This window comes from Triticum dicoccoides, chromosome 7A (genome assembly GCF_002162155.2).
Source record: "Triticum dicoccoides isolate Atlit2015 ecotype Zavitan chromosome 7A, WEW_v2.0, whole genome shotgun sequence".
Classification (NCBI taxonomy): domain Eukaryota; kingdom Viridiplantae; phylum Streptophyta; class Magnoliopsida; order Poales; family Poaceae; genus Triticum; species Triticum dicoccoides.
The window spans coordinates 544,635,906-544,659,135 of NC_041392.1; positions in this window are offsets into that span (position 1 = coordinate 544,635,906).

The following is a 23,230-nucleotide window of genomic DNA, read 5'->3' on the forward strand; positions in this document are numbered from 1 at the left end:
CGCCGCCGACCCCAGAGAAGGGCTTGCTGGGTCGGAGCCGTTGAAGTGGTACATGGAGAAGGTTGAAAGCCTCCACAGAGAGCACGTTGAGACCGGTGCCGCTGTCGATGAGGGTCTTGGTGACGGAGGGGTGATCGCCCGAGCCAATGGTGGTGGAGGGGTGATCGCCCGCGTAGAAGGTTAGGTCGGCCTTGGGCACCCCCGGACCCAGGGGAGCTCCTTAGCGCGCGGAGGCGATGCTAATCTGGTGAAAGAATGGCTTGGTGTGACAGTCCGATGGTTGTGCTTGCGAGCCACCGAGGAGGGCCACGACGGCGAGGGGCGCCGATGCCGCGAAGCGCGCAACGAAGAGACTGTGCAGTTCCTCCCAAGAGGTCACCAAAGATCCCGGCAGGCTGAGCATCCAGGCGCGTGGCGTGCTTGCCAGGGCCAGGAGGAACCAGTTGGCCATGACCTAGTCATCGCCTCCGGTTTCAAGGACGGCCTCCTCATACGCCTGCAAGAAGGCTGTCGGATCTGCTGCGCCATCATAGTAGGTTGGCATCTCTGGCTCGAACTTGCATGGCGACTGCACCTGTCGGAAGGTGTGGGTGAAGGCCCGGACGCCCGTGGCGCATCCGTAGGCGCACGTCGGCCTAGTCGGAGGGGTAGCGTCCTCCATGAAGCTGGACGAAGCAAGCGGGGATGTGGAGCTTCAGCGCACTCCCTATCTGGCGCGCCAAATGTCGGATTTCGGGTTCCGACAAACCCCTTGAGGTTCGAACACTTGGGTGCGCACGAAGATCTCTCCCCCTCTAGCTCTCGCCCTCACCACAATCTCAAGTCTTAGCACGTCAAACTCGTAGAACAAAGGGACACAAGATTTATACTGGTTCGGGCCACCGTTACGGTGTAATACCCTACTCTAGTGTGGTGTGGTGGATTGCCTCATGGGCTGAGAATGAACAGTTAGAAGGGGAAGAACGGCCTCTTGAGGAGAGGTGTTCTTGTGCTTGGCGAGCTTGTGTGGTGTCTGGTGGTCTGAATAATCCTCCCTCCCTTGCTAAGGTGGTGGTTAGTCCTATTTATAGAGGCGCTGGTCCTCTTCCCAAATATTGAGCAGGAAGGGATCCCACAATAGCCAAGTTTGAAGGGGGACAGCTAGTACAAGTTATCCTGACAAAAGTAGTCCTCGCCTGCCAAAGGCTCTGGTGGTGACGCCATCTTGGGCTCCACGGTGACCTCCGTCCTGTTGTCCTGCTGGTCTTGGTCTTGTTGCACCGATATGGAAACCTTTGCTTGATGCCTCGGGACTCCACGCCTGAGCTTCCCTCTTTAGCACCAAAGAGGAAACGAGGACACTGCCCGCGTTGGCGCCCGCCTGGCCTTGGTCATCATGGCTTACGTCACAGGGACCTCGCTGGTCTCCCTTGCCTTGATCTATCCGCCCCTCACGAGCCAGCCTGGTGAGGCTGCCCCCGAGGAGGTCTTGCATCGTCCGCCTCGCGAGGCTTGGCCCCTCGCGAGGGTCTTGAGTGCTTGCTGGTGAAGATGGGCCGCACAGGGCCGCTAGTGGAGCCACGCCGTGGGCCGCAGGCAGGCAAGTCTGGGGACCCCCGTTCCCAGAACGTCGACAGACCCGTTATGTAAATTCTTGCTGACCATGAAAGGTCCTTCCCAAGGCGGTGATAACTTGTGCATATCTATCTGATCTTGGATGAGCCGGAGCACTAAATCGCCTTCTTGAAAGGTTCTAGTTTTGACCCGGTGGCTGTGATAACAACGTAAGTCTTGCTGATAAATCACCGAATGAGCCGCCGCGAGATCACGCTCCTCATCCAATAAGTCAAGTGCATCTTGACGCGCCTTTTCATTGTCAGCCTCAACATAAGCCGCCACCCGGGGTGAATCATGACGGATGTCACTAGGGAGAACCGCCTCTGTCCCATAAACCATGAAAAAAGGTGTGTAACCCATAGACCTGTTGGGGGTCGTATTGATGCTCCATAACACTGAGGGTAGTTCCTCCACCCAACAACCCAGCGTACTCTGTAAAGGAACCATAAGCCGGGGCTTGACACCTCGCAGAATCTCCCGATTTGCTCGTTCTACCTGACCATTGGATTGAGGGTGAGCCACGGAGGAAACGTCAAGCCGGATATGCTCCCGTTGACAAAACTCTTCCATAGTGCCTCTAGAGAGATTAGTACCATTATCTGTTATAATGCTGTGTGGAAAGCCAAAATGGAAGATCACCTTCTTCACGAATTGAACCGCCGTTGCTACATCACCTCTACTAACCGGCTCTGTTTCAACCCACTTAGTAAACTTATCAACTACCACCAAGAGGTGGGTCTTCTTATCCTTGGATCTCTTAAAGGGACCAACCATATCCATCCCCCAAGTTGCAAATGACCGATTAATTGGAATCATCCTCAATTCTTGAGTCGGCACATGAGCTCGTCGTGAAAATTTCTGACAGCCATCACATCTCCTTACCAAATCCTCAACATCAGCATGAGCCGTCAACCAATAGAACCTGTGACGAAAAGCCTTAGCTACAAGAGATTTAGAGACAGCATGATGACCAAAATCTCCTTTGTGGATCTCTTATAAGATCTCACAGCCTTCTTCAGGAGAGATGCAACGTTGAAATGCCCCTATGACACTGTGATGGTGCAACACCCCATTGATAATTGACATTGACTTAGATCGTCGGGTTATCTGTCTGGCCAAGACCTCATCCTCCAACAACTCACCCCGGGTCATATAAGCCAAATACGGGACCGTCCAATCAGGAATAGCATGAAGAGCCGCCACCAATTGCGCCTCCAGGTCAGGGACAGCAAGATCCTCCTCTGTAGGCAATTTAACAGACGAGTTAAGCAAAATATCCAGAAACATGTTACGTGGCACCGACTTATGCTGAGACCCTAGCCGGCTTAAAGTATCAGCCGCCTCATTCTTCCCGCGATCAATATGCTCAACTTGATACCCCTTTAAATGACCCGCAATAGCATCAACCTCTCGGTGATAAACCGCCATGAGCGGATCCTTAGAATCCCAAGTACCGGAAACTTGCTGAGCTACCAGATCTGAATCGCCAAAACACCTCACCCGGCTCAGATTCATCTCTTTAGCCATCCAAAGACCATGGAGCAAGGCCTCATACTCTGCTGCATTGTTAGTCCAATGGAACATTAGCCGGAGAACATAGGAAAATTTATCACCTCGTGGCGAAGTTCAGACAACTCTAGCCCCCGAGCCCTCTAACTGTCTGGACCCATCAAAATGAATAGTCCAATATGTGTTATCCAGCTTTTCCTCAGGCGTCTGCAACTCTGTCCAGTCATTGATGAAATCCACAAGTGCTTGGGACTTGATGGCTGTACGAGGCACATATTTTAAACCGTGAGGTCCAAGCTCAATGGCCCATTTAGCAACCTGGCCCGTGGCTTCCCTGTTTTGAATGATGTCTCCTAAAGGAGCAGAGCTAACCACGGTAATGGGATGACCCTGAAAATATTGTTTGAGCTTCCGGCTTGCCATGAAAACCCCATACACAAGCTTCTGCCAGTGTGGATATCTCTGCTTGGATTCAATAGGTACCTCACTGATGTAGTAAACCGGCCGTTGAACCGGGTACTCCTTGCCTGCCTCTTTCCTTTCCACCACAATAGCTACACTGATGTCCCGGCTATTAGCAGCCACATATAACAACAGAGGCTCTTTATTAATAGGGGCAGCAAGCACGGGCGGCTCAGCCAACTATTTTTTCAAATCCTCAAATGGTTGATTAGTAGCATCACTCCAAACAAAGTGATATGTATTCTTCATCATCTGATAAAGAGGAATAGCTTTCTCACCTAACCGGCTTATGAACTGTCTTAGAGGTGCAATACAACCCGCCAGACGCTGAACATCATTGACACATGCCAGTTTAGCCAATGAAGTGATGGCTTTGACCTTCTCCGGTTTAGCTTCAATGCCTGTGTTAGAAACCAGAAATCCTATGAGCTTGCCTGTTGGTACATCAAAGACACATTTGTCCGGGTTAAGCATCATCTTGTAGACCCGGAGATTATCAAACGTCTCCTTCAAATCATCAATCAGGGTCTCCTTCTTTCTGGATTTGACCACAATGTCATCCACATAAGCATGAACATTACGCCCGATCTAATTATGAAGGCAATTCTGTACACATCGCTGATAAGTCACCTGGGCACTCTTGAGCCCAAAAGGCATAGACACATAGCAGAAGGCTCCAAACGGAGTAATGAAAGCAATTTTCTCCTAGTCCTTAACTGCCATCTTGATCTCATGATAACCTGAATAAGCATCTAAGAAACTCAAACGCTCACAACCCGCCATAGCATCAATGATTTGATCAATACGAGGGAGGGCAAACGGATCAGGCGGACAAGCCTTGTTTAAGTCCGTGTAATCCACACAAATTCGCCAAGTGTCATTCTTCTTAAGCACCAGCACCGGGTTAGCCAACCACTCAGGATGGAAAACTTCAACAATAAATCCGGCCGCTAAGAGTCGGGCCACCTCCTCACCGATGGCCCGCCGCCTCTCTTCATTAAATCGGCAAAGAAACTGCTTGACTGGCTTAAACTTCGGATCAATATTAAGAGTGTGCTCAGCGAGTTCCCTCGGTACAACGGGCATGTCTGAAGGTTTCCATGCAAAGATGTCACGGTTCTCATGGATGAACTCGATGAGCGCGCTTTCCTATTTTGGCTCCAGATTAGCGTTGATGTTGAACTGTTTAGATGAGTCGCCAGGGACGAAGTCAACCAATTTAGTATCATCTGCTGATTTAAACTTTAAGGAAGGATCATGCTCTGTGGTTGGCTTTTTCAAGGATGTCATATCTGCTGGGTCAACATTATCCTTGTAAAATTTCAGCTCCTCTGTTGCACAAACTGATTCAGCATAAGCCGCATCACCTTCCTCGCACTCCAAGGCCACCTTGTGATTCGCATGCACTGTGATGGTATCCTTATGACACAGCATTTTAAGCTGCAAGTAAACATCACCAGGCCTTTCCATGAACTTAGCATAAGACGGCCGCCCAAACAGAGCATGATAAGGGCTCTTGATCTTGACCACTTCAAAGGTTAATGTCTCATACCTGGAATCATAATCATCTCCAAAAGCAATCTCTAAAGATATCTTACCGATCGGGTAGGCCAACTTACCTGGTACCACACCATGGAAAACAGTGTTTGACGGTTTAATATTTTTATTAGTCAGTCCCATGCGATGGAAGGTCTCATAATAAAGTATGTTAATGCTGGTACCTCCATCCATGAGTACCTTAGTAAATTTATAGCCCCCAACCTGAGGCACTGCCACCAGAGCCAGGTGACCCGGATTATCAACCCGGGGCGGATGATCCTCACGACTCCACACAATAGACTGCTCTGACCATCGTAAATAGCGAGGCACCACCGGCTCAACAGCATTCACAGCTCTCTTGTGAAGCTTCTGATCCTGTTTACACAAACTGGTGGTGAAAACGTGGTACTGCCACTATTCAACTACTTTGGATTGCTCTGATAACCAGACTGCTGCTACTGTTGATTCCCTTGATTATTCTGCTGATTGTAAGCACTTTGATTGCCTTGGCCGTGAAACCCAGAATTTGAGCCGCCTCCACCATAACCCGGGCCATGAGAGCCGTATCCTAACCCACCATTCGGGCCACGGTTGTGTAGGATTGACTCCCTAAAACTTCTCATTATGCTGCAATCTTTCCACGAATGAGTAGCTGGCTTCTGATTCATTCCATGTTTTGGACATGGCTGATTTAACACTGCGTGAAGGTCAAATCTTACCCCTTGAGCCGGCGGTCCTTTACGACGCTGGTTATAATTGCGCACACCGGTGTTAGCCCAAAATCATTAGGCTTGCACTTACCGTTGCCGCCCTAATTGGTAGGGTTATACTGCTGTCCTTCATGCCGTTATTCTTCTTTCCCTTTCCTGACCTTTTATCCTTAGAGTCAGGGTCCTTGGTACCATCAGAGTCGGCATACTTTACAAGAGCCAACATTAGCTCCCCCATGTCGTTGCAATGACGCTTGAGCCGCCCAAGCTTCCGCTCGAGTGGAATGAACCGACATTTTTTTTCCAACATCAGAACCGCTGAACCGACATTGATATTATCTGAAGAATGTATTATGGTCGAGACCCGGCGCACCCAGCTGGTTGTTGACTCGCCCTCGGTCTGAACACAAGAAACCAAATCCACGATTGACATAGGTTGTTGACATGTATCCTTGAAATTCTGGATGAACCGGGCCTTCAGCTCCGCCCGTAACCCGATGGAATTAGCCGGCAACCCCTTCAACCAGGTATGAGCCATCCCCTCTAACATCATGGTGAAGTACTTAGCGTATGCTGCCTCACTAACATACAGCATCTCCATGGCCATCTCATAACTCTCCACCCACGCCTCATGGTGTTGATCTGCTGTGTAATTAGGCACCTTACGAGGGCCCTTGAAGTCCGTGGGTAAACGCTCGTCTCGTAGACCGTTGTTCGACACGGCACACCGAAAGCCTTAGAAGTTACACCTGCCTCAATTGAAGCTGTCGGGTAAACCGGCGAGTGCTGATGAGCCGCTAGCTCAGCCTCCCGATGTGCTCTATCCTGGTCCACCAAATCCTGTGCATTGGCTCCATTGCGCGCCGGCTCACGTCCATGAGGTTGGTTACGACGCTGCTCCGTACTCGAGACTGCGGGTGAGTCAATGTGCCTACTGTAGCTTTGGCTTGTACGGGGGGTTGAATGAATCTGGTCACGGCTATAAGAATAAACTGTTGCTGTACTAAAGCCGTTTGAAGAAGCTCCCTAGCCCTTCGGGTTTCAACCGCCGCCGGAGTCTCACCCTCAACTAGTAAAGCCGCCAATCGCGTCGCCGCATCAATCATGTTGTCCAAAGGGGTGGAGTAGTGACCCAGCAGTGTTACCACGTGTTGAGGCGGGGTGTTGTTCATATACGCAGAACTTGTCACGCGCGGCTGACCCGACACCCCACCGCCTGGCGCTTCAGTCATCCGATTTATCACCGGCAGGTTACTGGCCCCAGCTCCAGGGGTGTTGAAGAGGTCCCCTGACTCATAAACTGAGGGCAGACGACTCTTGTATTTTCTCCTCAAAACTTCGTTCAACGCGTTCTGATCCACCATGTGCCGGTATGAATCTACTTGAATCCGCTGTGCTTGGGCACTTAAAACAGGCGACTCTACAGCCATCCTGGCGTTTTCTGCTGCTAATTCCGCCTTAGCCTGCGCTATCTCAGCACACAACTTAGCTATCTCTGCCTTGTGCTGCTCCTGGTTGTCTGGGTCACCTAAACCTCCACCAAAGTTGCCAGGGCATCCAACATATCTGTTAAGACTTGAGCCGGTGGGCACGCTGAACCGCCAACCAAGGCTGCTGTTACCGCTGCTGCACTAGAAGTCACAGCCGTGGCGGCCTCGAACCAAGAGCCGGCTGGGTGCCAGCCATGAAGATCGCCACCCTGTTCGCAGCTCACGGGGATCCGGAATACTTTTGCCATGGGAGCAGCCCCCAAGCCGCCCCGTCTTGGAGCTGATACATTGAGTTGGTCTGGCTTGTGGACGACTCAACATCAGAGCAGATGGTCGTCTCGCCGCCGGAGATAGAGCCTTCCAAGTCAGTCCCATGGGTAAACCCAACGAAGACATGCCTTACGGCGGGTTGAGCCCGGGCGGGTCATGCACGCTAAGCCGTCTCGATGATGTTGGTGCAGATGTCCGGCTCAAGGCCCAGCTCACCGATCTTGCTGATGAAGACGTGGATTCCGCCGAAGGGGACCCGGTACCCGTACTCAATTGAGCCGGCCTCGGGGCCCCAGCCTGCATCGTCGATGTAGAGCTTGCTGCGATGACTCTTGGTCATCTGGCCCATAGCGTATCCCTTAAGCCCTTCAAAACTGTCCTTTAAGAACTCAAAACCACCGTGCGGAGGCCCCACGGTAGGCACCAACTATCATGGAAGTGGCACGACAGATGTCCTCGTAGAAGGACTTAGTTATGGAGCCATTGCGACAAGGTTAGCTTAAAGGGGTTTAAACAGGACAAAGGACACGGGGATTTTATACTGGTTCGGCCCCTTGCGGTGAAGGTAAAGGCCTACTCCAGTTTGAGGTGGTATTGCTAGGGTTTCAATTACCAAGGAGCAAACATGCTTTGCCTGGCTTTCGACTTGTTGTTTCTTTCCCTAAGCCGCCGCCGGGTCGTCCCCTTATATATATGGGTTGACGCCCTGCGGCCTACAGAGTCCTGGCCGGCTCATACAAACGTGTCTGACTTGATGACTTACCTTACATGCCTTACAACACAAGTTTAGATATACATGGCGGTTTACACTTACGGGCCTTAAGCCGCCTCCGGATTTGGGCCTTTTAACAAGCCTATCTATGAACCGCCATCTTTAGCATACTCTTGGGCTTCATTTAGACGAACCGCCATAACGGATGACCCGACCCCTCCTGGGCGGGTCATATCTGATAGTCATATCCCCAACACCCGTGATATGATATGCTCTATCACACATAAGCCTCCTTATATCTTCCTCAAAACAGCCACCATACCTACCTATCATGGCATTTCCATAGCCATTCCTAGATATATTGCCATGCAACTTCCATCATCATCATATACATGACTTGATCATTTATTGTCATATTGCTTTGCATGATCGTAAGATAGCTAGCATGATGTTTTCATGGCTTGTCCGTTTTTTGATTTCATTTCCACGCTAGATCATTGCACATATCGGTACACCACCAGAGGCATTCATATAGAGTCATATCTTTGTTATAGTATCGAGTTGTAATATTGAGTTGTAAGTAAATAAAAGTGTGATGATCATCATCATTAGAACATTGTCCCATGTGAGGTTATCAAAATACAAGTGGCCAGAGAAGCCCCCCAAAAAAGAGAGAGAGAGGCCAAAGAAGCCTACAAAAAATGAGAGAAAAGAGATAAGGGACAATGTTACTATCCTTTTACCACACTTGTGCTTCATAGTAACACCATATTCTTCATATAGAGAGTCTCTTGAGTTATCACTTTCATATACTAGTGGGAATTTTCATTATAGAACTTGTCTTGTATATTCCAACGATGGGCTTCCTCAAGTGCCCTAGGTCTTCACGAGCAAGCAAGTTGGATGCACACCCACTTAGTTTCAGTTTGATCTTTCATACACTTAGAGCTCTAGTGCATCTGTTGCATGGCAATCCCTACTCCTCGCATTGACAGCAATTGATGGGCATCTCCATAGCCCATTGATTAGCCGCATCGATGTGAGACTTTCTCCCTTTTTTGGTTCTCCACACAACCTCCATCATCATATTCTATTCCACCTACAGTGCTATATCCATGGCTCACGCTCATGTATTGCGTGAAAGTTGAAAAGGTTTGAGAACATCAAAAGTATGAAACAATTGCTTGGCTTGTCATCGGGGTTGTGCATGATTTGAATATTTTGTGTGATGAAGATGGAGCATAGCCAGACCATATGATTTTGTAGGGATAACTTTCTTTGGCCATGTTATTTTGAAAAGACATGATTGCTTTATTAGTATGCTTGAAGTATTATTGTCTTAATGTCAAACGATAGACTATTGCTTTGAATCACTCGTGTCTTAATATTCATGCCATGATTAGATTACATGATCAAGATTATGCTAGGTAGCATTCCACATCAAAAATTATCTTTTTTTATCATTTACCAACTCGAGGACGAACATGAATTAAGCTTGGGGATGCTGATACGTCTCCGTCGCATCTATAATTTTTGATTGTTCCATGCCAATATTCTACAACTTTTACATACTTTTGGCAACTTATTATACTATTTTTGGGACTAACATATTGATCCAGTGCCCAGTGTCAGTTCCTGTTTGTTGCATGTTTTTTGTTTCGCAGAAAATCCATATCAAATGAAGTCCAAACGGGATAAAAACTTACAGAGATTTTTTTGAAATATATGTGAATTTTGGGAAGTGGAATCAATGCGAGACGATGCCTGAGGGGCCCATGAGGGTGAGGGGCACACCCCAGGGGGTAGGGCGTGCCTTGGGCCCTCATGTACACTCCGTAAGGTGGTTGGTGCCCTTCTTTCGCTGCAAGAAAGCCAATATCCGGATAAAAATTGTGTCAAACTTTCAGCCCAATCGGAGTTAAGGATCTCCAGGAATTTAAGAAATGGTGAAAGGGCAGAATCAGGGAGTGCAGAAACAGAAGAAAACAGAGAGAGATCCAATCTCACGGGCTCTAGCCACTCCACCACCATGGAGGCCATGGACCAGAGGGAAAACCCTTATCCCATATAGAGGGAAGGTCAAGGAAGAAGAAGAAGAAGAAGAAGAAGAAGAAGAAGAAGAAGAAGAAGAAGAAGAAGAAGAAGAAGAAGAAGAAGGGGGCTCTCTCCCCCTCTCTTTTGGTGGCACCAGAATGCCGCTGGGGCCATCATCGCGACAACGATCTACACAACCAACTTCACCGCCGTCATCACCAACTCTCCCCCCTCTATGCAGTGGTGTAACCACTCTTTTACCCATTGTAATCTCTACTTAAATATGGTGCTCAATGCTATATATTATTTCCCAATGATGTATGTCTATCCTATGATGTTTGAGTAGATCCATTTTGTCTTGTGGGTTAATTGACAATCGTGATTGGTTTGGGTTGCATGTTTTATTATTGGTGCTGTCCTATGGTGCTCTCTGTGTCGCACAAGCATGAGGGATCCCCGCTGTAGGGTTTGCAATATGTTCATGATTTTCTTATGGTGGGTGGCATGAGTGATTGAAGCATAGACCCGAGTAAGTAGGTTGTTTGCGTATCGGAGTAAAGAGGACTTGATGCCTTAGGTTGTGTTTTACCTGAATGATCTTTAGTAGTTGCGGATGCTTGCTAGAGTTCCAATCATAAGTGCATATGATCCAAGAAGAGAAAGTATGTTAGCTTATGCCTCTCCCTCAAATAAAATTGCAATAATGATTACCGGTCTAGTTATCGATTCTCTAGGGACAAATAACTTTCTCGTGACAAAAAGCTCTCTACTGAAACTAATTTAGTTGTGTCTTTATCTAAACAACCCCTATCTTTTATTTACATGCTCTTTATTATCTTGCAAACCTAGCCTACAACACCTACAAAGTACTTATAGTTTCATACTTGTTCTAGGTAAGGCGAACGTTAAGCGTGCATAGAGTAGTATCGGTGTTCGATAGAACTTGAGGGAATATTTGTTCTACCTTTAGATCCTCGTTGGGTTCGACACTCTTACTTATCGAAAGAGGCTGCAATTGATCCCCTATACTTGTGGGTTATCAAGCTGCAAGATGGAGGAGAATAGTTCTGTCAGTTAACATATACTCAGAATGTCCGGGTACCACAATTACTTGACTCAACTGGGAGTTAATCTCCCGGTTGATAGTGTCATTGATAGAGTTCTTCAATCACTGCCACCAGGCTACAAAAGCTTCATGATGAACTATAATATGCAAGGGATGGATAAGATGATTCCTGAGCTCTTCGCGATGCTAAAGGCTGCGGAGGTAGAAATCAAGAAGGAGCATCAAGTGTTGATGGTCAACAAGACCACCAGTTTCAAGAAGAAGGGCAAAGGGAAGAAGGGGACTTCAAGAAGAACGGCAAACAAGTTGCTGCTAAAGTGAAGAAGCCCAAGTCTGGACCTAAGCCTGAGACTGAGTGCTTCTACTACAAAGGGACTAGTCACTGGAAGCGGAACTGCCCCAAGTATTTGGCGGATAAGAAGGATGGTAAAGTGAAAGGTATATTTGATATACATGTTATTGATGTGTACCTTACTAATGCTCACAGTAGCGCCTGGGTATTTGATACTAGTTATGTTGCTAATATTTGCAACTCGAAACAGGGGCTACGGATTAAGCGAAGATTGGCTAAGGACGAGGTGACAATACGCGTGGGAAATGGTTCCAAAGTCGATGTGATCGTCGTCAGCACGCTACCTCTACATCTACCTTCGAGATTAGTTTTAGACCTGAATAATTGTTATTTGGTGCCAGCGTTAAGCATGAACATTATATCTGGATCTTGTTTGATGCGAGACGGTTATTCATTTAAATCCGAGAATAATGGTTGTTCTATTTATATGAGTAATATCTTTTATGGTCATGCACCCTTGATGAGTGGTCTATTTTTACTAAATCTTGATAGTAGTGATACACATATTCATAGTATTGAAGCCAAAAGATATAAGTTTAATAATGATAGTGCAACTTATTTGTGGCACTACCGTTTAGGTCATATTGGTGTAAAGCGCATGAAGAAACTCCATGATGATGGGCTTTTGGAATCACTTGATTAAGAATCACTTGATGCTTGTGAACCATGCCTCATGGGAAAGATGACTAAGACTCCGTTCACCGAAACAATGGAACGAGCAACAGGCTTACTGGAAATCATATATACTGATGTATACAGTACGATGAGTGCTGATGCTTGTGGCGGGTATCGTTATTTTCTGACCTTCATAGATGATTTGAGCAGATATGGGTATATCTACTTGATGAAACATAAGTCTAAAACATTTGAAAAGTTCAAAGAATTTCACTGTGAAGTCGAAAATCATCGTAACAAGAAAATTAAGTTTCTACGATCTGATCGTGGAGGTGAATATTTGAGTTATGAGTTTGGTCTTCATTTGAAACAATGCGGAATAGTTTCGCAGCTCACGCCACCTAGAACACCACAGCGTAATGGTGTGCCCGAACATCGTAACCGCACTTTATTAGATATGGAGCGATCTATGATGTCTCTTACTGATTTACCGATATCGTTTTGGGGTTATGCTTTTGAGACGGCTGCATTCAAGCACTAGTAGAAAAAGGGTCACACGTGAAGCACATTAGTGCCGGTTTGATTTTGGCCCGGTACTAATGGTACCATTAGTGCCGGTTAGAACGGATTTGCATTAATGCCGGTTCGTGTTGAACCTTTAGTACCGGTTCGTGGCACGAACCGATACTAAAGGGGCGGTGGCAGGCTAGCGTCAGGCCGGGGCCCCACGATCACCTTTAGTACCGGTTCGTGGCACGAACCGGTACTAAAGGTCTAACCTTTAGTATCGGTTCATGCCATGAACCGGTACTAAAGGGGTCTGACCTATAGTACCGGTTTGTGACACAAACCGGCACTATAGGGCAATTTTCAAACTCTACCCCCCCCCCGTGTGTCGCCATTTCAGTTCTAAAAAAATCAAAATAAAATGATAAAAACTTCAAAAAATAAAATCCTTCGAGAGGTAGTTATATTACTACATCTACTAGTTAGGAAAATTTAAAAACTACAATTTGGACATGTTTTGCAAAAAGTGTAGGGAAAATGTAAAACCGCTATAACTTTTGCATATGATGTCCAAAAAAAACGTATAATATATCAAAAAATTCAGCACGAAAATCCGCATCCGATGGAGACGGCCTACGACCTGTTTGGAATTTTTTAGAATCCTCAAATTCCAAAAGGAAAAAAGATATGGTCAAATTTCAGTTTGTTTAAAAAAATTTGGTTAAATCTGGTCAAACTACTTATTCAAGAAGTATTAATGTTACTACATAATTATTCAAGAATATTAGTGTTACTAAATAATTATTTCAATTTTTTGAATTTTGGTCAAATCTGGTCAAATTATGGTCAAACTGTGGTCAAACTATGGTCAAACTTATTCAAGAAATATTAGTGTTACTAAATAATTACTGTTTTTTAGAATAATAGTTTCAAACTCAAACGGTGAAATGTGTGAATTCATGCTCAAGCTAAACTCCTGAGGGTTAATAGGATTGACATCTTACTATTGTCAGGAAAACAACAAGTGCAGACTCGGAAATGAAGGAGAATAGAACCCGAAAGTTAAGCGTGCTCGGGCTGGAGTAGTGAGAGGGATGGGTGACCGGTTGAGAAGTTAGATGATTTGGAATGAGTGATCCACACTTGAGCAGTTAAGAGAGGTGATTAGAGACTAAATCATCAAATAATTCAAAAAAAAAATAAAAATAAAAAAAATCCAAAATTTTCAAAAAAAAATTCAAAAAAAAACCTTTAGTACCGGTTGGTAACACCAACCGGTACTAAAGGTCCCCCATACCAGGGCGCGAGCTCACGCCACGTGGTGGCACTTTAGCGCTGGTTCGTGCCGAACCGGTACTAAAGGGGGGGCTTTAGTGCCCACCCTTTAGTGCCGGTTATGGAACCGGCACTAAAGGCCCTTACGAACCGGCGCTAAAGCTCCGTTTTCTACTAGTGAAGTTAAATAGGGCACCATCGAAATCCGTTGAGACGACACCATATGAACTATGGTTTGGCAAGAAACCCAAGTTGTCGTTTCTTAAAGTTTGGGGTTGCGATGCTTATGTGAAAAAGCTTCAACCTGATAAGCTCGAACCCAAATCGGAGAAATCTGTCTTCATAGGATACCCAAAGGAGACTGTTGGGTACACCTTCTATCAGAGATCCGAAGGCAAGATATTCGTTGCTAAGAATGGATCCTTTCTAGAGAAGGAATTTCTCTCAAAAGAAGTTAGTGGGAGGAAAGTATAACTTGATGAGGTAATTGTACCTGCTCCCTTATTGGAAAGTAGTCCATCACAGAAATTAGTTCCAATGATTCCTACACCAATTAGTGAGGAAGCTAATGATGATGATCATGAAACTTCTAATCAAGTTACTACTGAAGGAAATATGCCCTAGAGGCAATAATAAAGTTGTTATTTATATTTCCTTATATCATGATAAATGTTTATTATTCATGCTAGAATTGTACTAACCGGAAACTTAGTACATTTGTGAATACATGGACAAACAGAGTGTCACTAGTATGCCTCTACTTGACTAGCTCGTTAATCAAAGATGGTTATGTTTCCTAGCCATGGACATGAGTTGTCATTTGATAAACGGGATTACATCATTAGAGAATGATGTGATTGACTTGACCCATCTATTAGCTTAGCACTATTGATCATTTAGTTTATTGCTATTGCTTTCTTCATAACTTATACATGTTCCTATGACTATGAGATTATGCAACTCCCGAATACCAAAGGAACACTTAGTGTGCTATCAAACGTCACAACATAACTGGGTGATATAAAGATGATCTACAGGTGTCTCCGATGGTGTTTTTTGAGTTGGCATGGATCGAGATTAGGATTTGTCACTCCGTATACTGGAGAGGATCTCTGGGCCCTCTCGGTAATGCACATCACTATAAGCCATGCAAGCAATGTGACTAATGGGTTAGTTACATGATGTTGCATTACAGAACGAGTGAAGAGACTGGCTGGTAACAAGTTTGAACTAGGCATTGAGATATCGACGATCGAATCTCGGGCAAGTAACATACCGATGACAAAGGGAACACCATATGTTGTTATGCGGTTCCACTGATAAAAATCTTCATAGAATATGTAGGAGCCAATATGGGCATCCAGGTTCCGCTATTGGTTATTGACCAGAGAGGTGTCTCGGTCATGTCTACATAGTTCTCGAACCCGTAGGGTCTGCACACTTAACGCTCGTTGACGATATAGTACTATATGAGTTATGTATGTTGGTGAACAAATTTTGTTCGGAGTCTCGGATGAGATCATGGACATGACGAGGAACTCCGTAATGGTCCGGAGATAAAGATTGATATATGGGATTGTAGTGTTTGGTCTCCGGAAGGGTTCCGGAATTCACTGGAAGGGGTTCCGGATGTTCCTCGAGATGTTTGGGTACGATAACACTTTATTTGGGCCAAAGGGAAAAGCCCACATGGTTTTTGGAAAGAGCAAATGGAAGTTTTGCGGAGTCCAGGGGCCAGATGCCAGGGTCCCTGGTGTCTGGGTCCAGACACCGGGAACCCTAGCGTCTGGTCCTGGAGTCCGAGAAGGACTCTTGCCTTTCGGGTGAAACTGACTTTGCATATGCTTTTACTCCAAGTTTTCGACCCCAAGGATCAACATATAAATAGAGCTAGGGGTAGGGCTAGCACCCAAGACACATCAAGAAACACCAAGCCGTGTGCCGGCAACCCCGTCCCCTATAGTTTATCCTCCGTCATAGTTTTCGTAGTGCTTAGGTGAAGCCCTGCAGAGATTTCTCTTCACCAAGACCATCATCACGCCGTCGTGCTACCGGAACTCATCTACTACTTCGCCCCTCTTGCTGGATCAACAAGGCGAGGACGTTATCGAGCTGAACGTGTGCTGAACACGGAGGTGCCGTACATTCGGTACTTGATCGAGACGGATCGTGAAGGTGTACGACTACATCAACCGCATTGATAAACGCTTCCGCTTTCGGTCTACGAGGGTACGTAGACACACTCTCCCCTCTCGTTGCTATGCATCACCATCATAGATCTTGCGTGTGCGTAGGAATTTTTTTGAAATTACTGCGTTCCCCAACAGTGGCATCCGAGCTAGGTCTATGCGTAGATGTTATATGCATGAGTAGAACACAAAGGAGTTGTGGGCGTGGGTATATACATATTGCTTGCCGTCACTAGTTGATTCTTTATTCAGCGATATTGTTGGATGAAGCGGCTCAGACCGACATTACGCATACGCTTACGCCAGACTGGTTCTACCGATGTGCTTCGCACACAGGTGGCTGGTGGGTGTCAGTTTCTCCAAGTTTAGTTGAATCGGATTCAATGAACAGGGTTCTTTCTGAAGATCAAAAAGCAATCACTATACCGCATTGTGGTTTTTGATGCGTAGGCAAGAACGGTTCTTGCTCAGCCTGTAGCAGCCACGTAAAACTTGCAACAACAAAGTAGAAGACGTCTAACTTGTTTTTGCAGGGCATGTTGAGATGTGATACGGTGAAGACATGATGCTAAATTTTATTGTATGATATGATCATGTTTTGTAACAGAGTTATCGACAACTAGCAGGAGCCATATGGTTGTCGCTTTATTGTATGAAATGTAATCGCCATGTAATTGCTTTACTTTATCACTAAGCGGTAGCGATAGTCGTAGAAGCAATAGTTGGCGAGACGACAAGGATGCTTTGATGGAGATCAAGGTGTCAAGCCGGTGACGATGGTGATCATGACGGTGCTTTGGAGATGGAGATCAAAGACACAAGATGATGATGGCCATATCATATCACTTGCATTGATTGCATGTGATGTTTATCCTTTATGCATCTTATTTTTCTTAGTTCGGGGGTAGCTATATAAGATGATCTCTCACTAAATTTCAAGGTATAAGTGTTCTCCTTGAGTATGCACTGTTGCTACAGTTCGTCATGCTGAGACACCACATGATGATCGGGTGTGATAAGCTCTATGTTCATATACAACGGGTGCAAGCCAGTTTTGCACACGCGGAATACTCGGTTTAAACTTGATGAGCCTAGCATGTACAGATATGGCCTTGGAACACTGAGACCGAAAGGTCAAGCGTGAATCATATAGCAAATATGATCAACATAGTGATGTTCACCATTGAAAACTACTCCATCTCACGTGATGATCGGACATGGTTTAGTTGATATGGATCACGTGATCACTTAGATGATTAGAGATATGTCTATCTAAGTGGGAGTTCTTAAGTAATTTGATTAATTTAACTTTAATTTATCATGAACTTAGTACCTGATAGTATTTTGCATATCTATGTTGTTGTAGATAGATGGCCCATGTTGTTGTTCCCTTGAATTTTAATGCGTTCCTAGAGAAAGCTAAGTTGAAAGATGATGATAGCAACTACACGGACTGTGTCCGTAACTTGAGGATTATCCTCATTGCTGCACAGAAGAATTACGTCCTGGAAGCACCGCTAGGTGACAAACCCGTTGCAGGAGCAACGCCAGATGTTATGAACACCTGGCAGAGCAAAGGTGATGACTACTTGATAGTTCAGTGTGCCATGCTTTACGTCTTAGAACCGGGACTTCAACGACATTTTGAACATCATGGAGCATATGAGATGTTCCAGGAGTTGAAGCTAATATTTCAAGCAAATGCCCGAATTGAGAGATATGAAGTCTCCAATAAGTTCTACAGCTGCAAGATGGAGGAGAATAGTTCTGTAAGTGAACATATACTCAGAATGTTGGGTACCACAACCACTTGACTCAGCTGGGACTTAATCTTCCTGATGATAGTGTCATTGACAGAGTTCTTCAATCACTGCCACCAAGCTACAAGAGCTTCGTGATGAACTACAATATGCAAGGGATGGATAAAACGATTCCGAGCTCTTCGTAATGCTAAAGGCTGCGGAGGTAGAAATCAAGATGGAGCATCAAGTGTTGATGGTCAACAAGACCACCAGTTTCAAGAAGAAGGGCAAAGGGAAGAAGGGGAACTTCAAGAAGAACGGCAAACAAGTTGCTGCTAAAGTGAAAAAACCCAATTCTGGACCTAAGCCTAAGCCAGAGACTGAGTGCTTCTACTGCAAAGGGACTGGTCACTAGAAGCGGAACTGCCCCAAGTATTTGGCGGAGAAGAAGGATGTCAAAGTGAAAGGTATATTTGATATACATGTTATTGATGTGTACGTTACTAATGCTCGCAGTAGCGCTTGGGTATTTCATACGGGTTCAGTTGCTAATATTTGCAACTCAAAACAGGGGCTACGGATTAAGCGAAGATTGGCTAAGGACGAGGTGATGATGCGCGTGGGAAATGGTTCCAAAGTCGATGTGATCGCCGTCGGCACACTACCTCTACATCTACCTTCGGGATTAGTATTAGACCTAAATAATTGTTATTTGGTGCCAGCATTGAGCATGAACGTTATATCTGGATCTTGTTTGATGTGAGACGGTTATTCATTTAAATAAGAGAATAATGGTTGTTCTATTTATATGAGTAATATCTTTTATGGTCATGCACCCTTGATGAGTGGTCTATTTTTACTAAATCTTGATAGTAGTGATACACATGTTCATAGTATTGAAGCCAAAAGATATAAGTTTAATAATGATAGTGCAACTTATTTGTGGCACTGCCATTTAGGTCATATTGGTGTAAAGCGCATGAAGAAACTCCATGTTGATGGGCTTTTGGAATCACTTGATTATGAATCACTTGATGCTTGTGAACCATGCCTCATGGGCAAGATGACTAAGACCTCATTCTCCTCAACAATGGAGCGAGCAACAGACTTGTTGGAAATAATACATATTGATGTATGCGGTCCGATGAGTGTTGATGCTCGCGGCGGGTATCGTTATTTTCTCACCTTCACAGATGATTTGAGCAGAGATGGGTATATCTACTTAATGAAACATAAGTCTGAAACATTTGAAAAGTTTAAAGAATTTCAGAGTGAAGTGGAAAATCATCATAACAAGAAAATTAAGTTTCTACTATCTGATCATGGAGGTGAATATTTGAGTTATGAGTTTGGTCCTCATTTGAAACAATGCAGAATAATTTTGCAACTCATGCCACCTAGAACACCACAGCACAATGGTGTGTCCGAATGTCGTAATCACACTTTATTAGATATGGTGTGATCTATGATGTCTCTCACTGATTTACCGCTATCATTTTGGGGTTATGCTTTAGAGACGGCTGCATTCATGTTAAATAGGGAACCATCAAAATACGTTGAGACGACACCTTATGAACTGTGGTTTGGCAAGAAACCCAAGTTGTCGTTTCTTAAAGTGTGGGGCTGTGATGCTTATGTGAAAAACTTCAACCTGATAAGCTCGAACCCAAATCGGAGAAATGTGTCTTCATAGGATACCCAAAGGAAACTGTTGGGTACACCTTCTATCACAGATCCGAAGGACGGATATTCGTTGCTAAGAATGGATCCTTTCTAGACAAGGAGTTTCTCTCAAAAGAAGTGAGTGGGAGGAAAGTAGAACTTGACGGGGTAATTGTACCTACTCCCTTATTGGAAAGTAGTTCATCACAGAAATCAGTTCCAGTGATTCCTACACCAGTAAGTGAGGAAGCTAATGATGATGATGATGAAACTTCTGATCAAGTTACTACCGAACCTTGTAGCTCAACCACAGTAAGATCCGCACCAGAGTGGTACGGTAATCCTGTTCTGGAGGTTGTGTTACTTGACCATGACGAACCTACGAACTATGAGGAAGCGATGATGAGCCCAGATTCCGCAAAATGGCTTGAGGTCATGAAATCTGAGATGGGATCCATGTATGAGAACAAAGTGTGGACTTTGGTTGACTTGCCCGTTAATCGGCCGGCCATAGAGAATAAATGGATCTTCAAGAAGAAGACTGACGCTAACGGTAATGTTACTGTCTACAAAGCTCGACTTGTTGCAAAAGGTTTTTGACAAGTTCAAGGAGTTGACTACGATGACACCTTCTCACCCGTAGGGATGCTTAAGTCCGTCCGAATCATGTTAGCAATTGCCGCATTTTATGATTATGAAATTTGGCAAATCGATGTCAAAACTGCATTCCATAATGGATATCTTAAAGAAGAGTTGTATATGATGCAACCAGAAGGTTTTGTCGATCCAAAAGGTGCTAACAAAGTGTGCAAGCTCCAGCGATCCATTTATGGACTGGTGCAAGCCTCTCGGAGTTGGAATATACGCTTCGATAGTGTGATCAAAGCATATGGTTTTATACAGACTTTTGGAGAAGCCTGTATTTACAACAAAGTGAGTGGGAGCTCTGTAGCATTTCTGATATTATATGTGGATGACATATTGCTGATCGGAAATGATACTGAATTTCTGAATAGCATAAAAGGATACTTGAATAAGAATTTTTCAATGAAAGACCTCGGTGAAGCTGCTTATATATTAAGCATCAAGATCTATAGAGATAGATCAAGACACTTAATTGGACTTTCACAAAGCACATACCTTGATAAAGTTTTTAAGAAGTTCAAAATGGATCAAGAAAAGAAAGGGTTCTTGCCTGTGTTACAAGGTGTGAAGTTGATTCAGACTCAATGCCCGACCACTTCAGAAGACAGAGAGAAAATGAAAGTCATTCCCTATGATTCAGCCATAGGTTCTATCATGTATGCATTGCTGTGTACCAAACCTCATGTGTGCATTGCTATTAGTTTGGTAGGGAGGTACCAAAGTAATCCAGGAGTGGATCACTGGACAGCGGTGAAGAACATCCTGAAATACCTGAAAAGGACTAAGGATATGTTTCTTGTTTATGAAGGTGACAAAGAGCTCGTCGTAAATGGTTACGTCGATGCAAGTTTTGACACTGATCCGGATGACTCTAAGTCACAAACCGGATACGTATTTTTATTAAATGGTGGAGCTGTCAGTTGGTGCAGTTCCAAGAAGAGCGTCGTGGCGAGATCTACATGTGAAGCAGAGTACATAGCTGCTTCGGAAGCAGTAAATGAAGGAGTCTGGATGAAGGAGTTCATATCCGATCTACGTGTCATACGTAGTGCATCGGGTCCAATGAAAATCTTTTGTGGCAATACTGGTGCAATTGCCTTGGCAAAGGAATCCAGATTTCACAAGAGAACCAAGCACATCAAGAGACACTTCAATTCCATCCGCCATCAAGTCAAGGAGGGAGACATAGAGATTTGCAAGATACATGCGGATCTGAATGTTGCACACCCGTTGACTAAGCCTCTCTCACGAGCAAAACATGATCAACACCAATACTCCATGGGTGTTAGAATCATTACAATGTAATCTAGATTATTGACTCTAGCGCAAGTGGGAGACTGAAGGAAATATGCCCTAGAGGCAATAATAAAGTTGTTATTTATATTTCCTTATATCATGATAAATGTTTATTATTCATGCTAGAATTGTATTAACCGGAAACTTAGTACATGTGTGAATACATAGACAAACAGAGTGTCACTAGTATGCCTCTACTTGACTAGCTCGTTAATCAAAGATGGTTAAGTTTCCTAGCCATAGACATGAGTTGTCATTTGATGAACGGGATCACATCATTAGAGAATGATGTGATTGACTTGACCCATCTGTTAGCTTAGAACTATTGATCATTTAGTTTATTGCTATTGCTTTCTCCATAATTTATACATGTTCCTATGACTATGAGATTATGCAACTCCCGAATACCGGAGGAACACTTAGTGTGCTATCAAATGTCACAACGTAACTGGGTGATTATAAAGATGCTCTACAGGTGTCTCCAATGGTGTTTGTTGAGTTGGCATAGATCGAGATTGGGGTTTGTCACTCCAATTTGTCGGAGAGGTATCTCTGGGCCCTCTCGGTAATGCACATCACTATAAGCCTTGCATGAAATGTGACTAATGAGTTAGTTACAGGATGTTGCATTACGGAACGAGTAAAGAGACTTGCCGGTAACGAGATTGAACTAGGTATGATGATACCAACGACCGAATCTCGGGCGAGTCACATACTAATGACAAAGGGAACAACGTATGTTGTTATGTGGTTTGAACGATAAATATCTTCGTAGAATATGTAGGAACCAATATGAGCATCCAGGTTCTGCTATTGGTTATTGACCAAAGATGAGTCTCGGTCATGTCTATAGAGTTCTCGAACCCGTAGGGTCTGCATGTTAGCGTTCGATGACGATCGGTATTATGAGTTTATTTGTTTTGATGTACCGAAGGTAGTTCGGAGTCCCGGATGTGATCACGGACATGACGAGTCATCTCGAAATGGTGGAGACATGAAGATTGATATATTTGAAGGTTATGTTTGGACACCGGAATGGTTTTGGATGAGTTCGGGCATATACCGGAGTACCGGGGGGTTACCGGAACCCCTCAGGGGCTTAATGGGCCTACATGGGCTTTAGTGGAAGAGAGAGGAGTCGGCCAAGAGGTGGGGGCGCCCCCCCCCCCCCCAAGCCCAATCCGAATTGGTAGGGGGGGCGGGCCCCCTTTCCTTCTTCTCCTCTTCCCCTTCCTTACCCCTCCTATTAGGACTAGGAAAGGGGGATTCCTACTCCTACTCGCCGCCCCCCTCCTCCCCTCCTTTATATTAGGGGTAGGGGGGCACCCCATAGACACACAAGTTGACAATTGTTTTAGCCGTGTGTGGTGTCCTCCTCCACAGATACACACCTCGGTCATATCGCCGTAGTGCTTAGGCGAAGCCCTGTGCCGGTAACTTCATCATCACCGTCAACACGCCGTCGTGCTAACGAAACTCTCCCTCAGCCTCAACTGGATCAAGAGTACGAGGGACGTCACCGAGTTGAACGTATGCAGATCACGGAGGTGCCGTGCGTT